Source organism: Rattus norvegicus, chromosome X (assembly GCF_036323735.1).
Source record: "Rattus norvegicus strain BN/NHsdMcwi chromosome X, GRCr8, whole genome shotgun sequence".
In the NCBI taxonomy this organism is placed as follows: domain Eukaryota; kingdom Metazoa; phylum Chordata; class Mammalia; order Rodentia; family Muridae; genus Rattus; species Rattus norvegicus.
The window spans coordinates 153,905,643-153,911,642 of NC_086039.1; positions in this window are offsets into that span (position 1 = coordinate 153,905,643).

A 6,000-nucleotide genomic window follows, 5' to 3' on the forward strand; every position below is an offset into this window, starting at 1 on the left:
CTATAGAGTGTATAGTTCCAAATGAGACATCTACATCACCAACTCAACTCAAGGCTCAGGGAACATCTTGGAAGGCAAGGCAGAAAGATTATCAGTTGGCAGGGAGGTTCCCTGTAAAATAGGTCTTTGGAACATTGACAGGGCTGTTGCAATCATGAATTCCCAGTAGCTATTGTTCTCTGAACAGGATCAAATCAGTCAGCAGTCCACTGTGATGAGGGAAGGTCTCATAGAGCTCCACCCCTAATTGAAAGACAGTAGCAGTTGATGGCTGCTAAGGAAGAGTCAGTTTTCTTCAAAGAAGTGGCATCTTATAGATTGCCCATATTCAAGGAAGCAGCCCTACTAGATTCATGGTCATTTGGCCAGCAATAACTGGACTTCGAGGTTATAAACAAAAAATAATATAGAAGATAGAATTTTTAAAGGGATACTGTTTTATTTAGGGTTTTACTGATGTGAACAGACACCATGAACAAGGCACCTCTTATAAGGACAATATTTAATTGGAGCTGGCTTATAGATTCAGAGATTCAGTCCACTAACAGCAAGGCAGAAACATGGTAGCATCTAGGCAGGCATGGTGCATGAGCAGGTGAGGGTTCTACATCTTCATCTGAAGGCTTCTAGCAGAATACTAGGAAGCTAGAATGAGTGTCTTAAAACCCACAGCCACAGTGACATACCTATTCCAACAGGGCAACATCTTCTAATAGTGCTACTCTCTGGGCTGAGAAAACCTCACATTCCAATCCCAGGCCCCCATAGGCTTGTTCAAACATATGAGTCTATGGGGGCAATACCTAAACATAGCACAATACAAAATGCATTTAGTTCAACTTTCAAAGTCCCCATAGTCTACACAGTATCAACAAAGTTAAAAGTCCAAATTTCAGTCTCTTCTGAGATTCATCCAATCAGTTAACTGTAATTGATAAAGCAAGACAGGAAGCCAGCTGGGCAAACTCCAAACTCTGCATCTCCATGTCTGATTTCAAGGTGGCCTTCAGATCTCCAACTCAGTTTTCATCTTTGTTGACTGCAACAAACTTCTTTAGCAGCTTTCCTCAACAGACAGCCCATGACTCTGGTATCTTGAACATCCTGGGGTCTTCAAGATTATAGCTTCTTGTTTCAATATCTGGGATCCATGCATGATCTTCTGGGATCCTCCAAAGGGCTTGGGTCACTTCTTGAGCTCTGTCTTCTGTAGCACTCTAGGCTCTGGTTGACTCTGTTCCCCTACTGCTGCTGTTCTTGGTAGTTAACCTGTGATACTGGCATCTCCAATGCACTGGGTCTTCTGCTGTATAGGCTTCACCAATAGACTCTCATAGGTTCTCTTCATGATGCCAAACCTCAACTTCTTTGCATGACTCCTTCAGTCCAAGGCTATTGACTGCATTTGGGGCACCAATGGCCTTCCCTGGCCTCTCACAGTACCAAGCCTTAGTTGCTCTTCACGACCCCTTCATTCCTTCAAAACCAGTACCACCTGGGTGACTCTGATACATTACCAAGTCCAGCTGCAGCACACGGGACAACCGTGGCTATCACTGGAACACAGCTTCTTTGTGCTCTCAGAAAACACTTGCCAGAAGATTTCACCTCAGTGTTGCTGGTCTCTTCTTAATCATCACTAATTTCTTAGCTCCAGCTAACCAGCATCAGTTGTCCTAATAGTCTCCTTCTTCTCTTGAATATGAAGCCAGAGAAACATGGCCAAAGGTGCTGAGTTCTGCTGCTTGCTGGAGCTGGAATATGGCCCCTTGATCTATTATATTATCATTAGCTTCCACTTTTCGAACTCCTATGCCTAAGCTCCTCTGTCCTGAATCTTGCTCTGAATATTGATCTTAAACTCAGAGATGTGCATGGCTATCTCCCAGGATTGAAGGTATGTACTACCATGCCTGGATCTAAACTTAGATGGGTAGGTTCTTGTCCCAAAGTTCCACTCCCATAATTTGTTATCTCCATGAACAAAGGATTCAGCTCCATTTCAATTCCTGGTACCCCTTTAATACTCAAACCATATATTTTATTCTTTTCCTTTCTTAGCTTGCTATGCTTGTTTAAAATGCTCTTCTGGAGACTTAAGAAAAGAACAAAGTCTATGATGGGCATTTCTAAGACTTCCTTTGTCAATACAATTAATCTGAGTCTCTTCACCTTATCCTCAAGCAGATTCTTCAGACAAGGCCAAAAAGTAGTCACATACTTCACCAAAATACCACAAAACAATCTCCAAGCTACATATTGAAATTCTCTCCTGAAACTTCTTGAACCAAGTCTGCACAATTCAAATCACTCTCAGTAACAAACTCTTCCATATTCCTAGTAGGATAGCCCATTAAGCCCAACTTTAAGCATTCTACTGCTTTCTGAATCCAAAGTCCCAAAATTCACATTCTTCCAAACAAAAGCATGGTCAGGCCTATCACAGCAATACCCCAGTCGAAGTACCAACTTCTGTCTTAGTAGATTTTACTGCTGCAAACAGACACCATGATCAAGATAATTCTTATAAAGAACACCATTTAATTGGGGCTGGCTTATAGTTTCAGAGGTTAATCCTATTACCATCAAGGTGGGAGCATGGCAGCACCCAGGCTGACATGGTGCAGGAGTAGCTGAGAGTTCTACATCTTCATCTGAAAGCTGCTAGCAGAAAACTGGTTTCACCAGGTATTGGAGTCAATACCTGACAACTGATTCCACAGTTGAGATATCACAGTGAAGTCTAAGTATCTTTAATAAAAACTAACTTCAGAAGTGGCATAGTGTCATTTCAACCATATGCTGTTAGGCACACAGTTGAACTTTGGCATACTTGTACAATATGGAAGTGAATTACACAAAAATATGAATCTCAGAAAGTAAGGATCATGGGGTCACCTGACTATTCCCAGGAGCTGAGATGTAATTTCAATAATTCTATTGCTATTCCATTGCATTGAGTCAATAGACAATATATAAAATAGTTAAAAGATCATAAAACCCATATTTATACATACATATATATATATATACATGTGTGTGTGTGTGTATGTGTGTGTGTGTGTGTGTGTGTGTGTGTGTGTGTGTGTGTGTGTGTAGCAATTCCTGGTACTTAAACCTAAGGCATCAGGATAGGAGTTGGAAAGGATATGATATAGAAGTAGTTTATTTTATTTTAAGACCCTTTGCAATACTTTATTTTGATCATATTTATTACAAAATGCAATGATAAAATTAGAGTAATTTGAAAATTACTCTCTTACAAGCATGTCAGATAAAAGGAGATGCACGTGTTTCCTTGAGCTGAATGAAGAAATCAAAGAATAGATGAAAGAGTCTGAATATAATATAATATAATATAATATAATATAATATAATATAATATACATTAGTATCACTCAGTGTATTAGTCAGTATTAGGGTTCTCTAGAGTCATAGAATTTATAGGTAATCTCTATATAGTAAGGGAATTTGTTGACAACTTATAGTCTGTTGTCCAACAACCCAACAATGGTCAGCAGCAGCTGTGAATGGAAGTCCAAGGATCTAGCAGTTCCAATCCCATGAGGCAAAAAGGCAAAGAAGAGAGCATCTTTCTTCTTCCAATGTTCTTATGTAGGTATCCAGCAGAAGATGTGGCCCAGATTAAAGGTGTGTACCACTGCACCTGGATCTGGGATTTGCTTTGTCCCATATGACCTTGAATTCAGAGATCTCCTTGCCTTGGATTCTTAGCCACTTGCCTCAAGATATCCATGTCAAGCAGCAGCTCCCTGCTCCCAAACCCCGTGGGAGAGAGACCTCACCGCCTGATCAGGTGGGCACTCCTGAGGCTGCAGAGCGGAGGAGACCACCAACACTGCCCACCCCTGCCCACATCCCTGGCCCAAGAGGCAACTGTATAAGGCCTCTGGGTTCCCGTAGGGGAGGGCCCGGGAGCGGCAGGACCCCTGCGCCTGAGACACTGCCGGAACCTGAAGGAAACAGACCGGATAAACAGTTCTCTGCACCCAAATCCCGTGGGAGGGAGAGCTGAACCTTCAGAGAGGCGGACACGCCTGGGAAACCAGAAGAGACTGCACTCTGTGCACATCCAGGCGCCAGAGGAAAACACCAAATGCCATCTGAAACCCTGGTGCACGGAGGCTCCCGGAAGGAGCGGCGCAGATCTTCCCGGTTGCTGCCACAGCGGAGAGGACTTGGGCAGTACCCCACGAGCAAACTTGAGCCTTGGAACCACAGGTAGGACCAACTTTTCCCCTGCAAGAAACCTGCCTGGTGAACTCAAGACACAGGCCCACAGGAACAGCTGAAGACCTGTAGAGAGGAAAAACTACACGCCCGAAAGCAGAACACTCTGTCCCCATAACTGGCTGAAAGAAAACAGGAAAACAGGTCTACAGCACTCCTGACACACAGGTTATAGGACAGTCTAGCCACTGTCAGAAATAGCAGAACAAAGTAACACTAGAGATAATCTGATGGCGAGAGGCAAGCGCAGGAACCCAAGCAACAGAAACCAAGACTACATGGCATCATCGGAGCCCAATTCTCCCACCAAAGCAAACACGGAATATCCAAACACACCAGAAAAGCAAGACCTAGTTTCAAAATCATATTTGATCATGATGCTGGAGGACTTCAAGAAAGACAAAGAACTTCCTTAGAGAACAAGTAGAAGCCGACAGAGAGGAATCGCAAAAATCCCTGAAAGAATTCCAGGAAAACACAATCAAACAGTTGAAGGAATTAAAAATGGAAATAGAAGCAATCAAGAAAGAACACATGGAAACAACCCTGGACATAGAAAATCAAAAGAAAAGACAAGGAGCTGTAGATACAAGCTTCACCAACAGAATTCAAGAGATGGAAGAGAGAATCTCGGGAGCAGAAGATTCCATAGAAATCATTGACTCAACTGTCAAAGATAATGTAAAGCGGAAAAAGCTACTGGTCCAAAACATACAGGAAATCCAGGACTCAATGAGAAGATCAAACCTAAGGATAATAGGTATAGAAGAGAGTGAAGACTCCCAGCTCAAAGGACCAGTAAATATCTTCAACAAAATCATAGAAGAAAACTTCCCTAACCTAAAAAAAGAGATACCCATAGGCATACAAGAAGCCTACAGAACTCCAAATGGATTGGACCAGAAAAGAAACACCTCCCGTCACATAATTGTCAAAACACCAAACGCACAAAATAAAGAAAGAATATTAAAAGCAGTAAGGGAAAAAGGTCAAGTAACATATAAAGGCAGACCTATCAGAATCACACCAGACTTTTCGCCAGAAATTATGAAGGCCAGAAGATCCTGGACAGATGTCATACAGACCCTAAGAGAACACAAATGCCAGCCCAGGTTACTGTATCCTGCAAAACTCTCAATTAACATTGATGGAGAAACCAAGATATTCCATGACAAAACCAAATTTACACAATATCTTTCTACAAGTCCAGCACTACAAAGGATAATAAAGGGTAAAGCCCAACATAAGGAGGCAAGCTATACCCTAGAAGCAAGAAACTAATCATCTTGGCAACAAAACAAAGAGAATGAAAGCACACAAACATAACCTCACTTCCAAATATGAATATAACAGGAAGCAATAATCACTATTCCTTAATATCTCTCAATATCAATGGCCTCAACTCCCCAATAAAAAGACATAGATTAACAAACTGGATACGCAACGAGGACCCTGCATTCTGCTGCCTACAGGAAACACACCTCAGAGACAAAGACAGACATTACCTCAGAGTGAAAGGATGGAAAACAATTTTCCAAGCAAATGGTCAGAAGAAGCAAGCTGGAGTAGCCATTCTAATATCAAATAAAATCAATTTCCAACTAAAAGTCATCAAAAAAGATAAGGAAGGACACTTCATATTCATCAAAGGAAAAATCCACCAAGATGAACTCTCAATCCTAAATATCTATGCCCCAAATACAAGGGCACCTACATATGTAAAAGAAACCTTACTAAAGCTCAAAACAC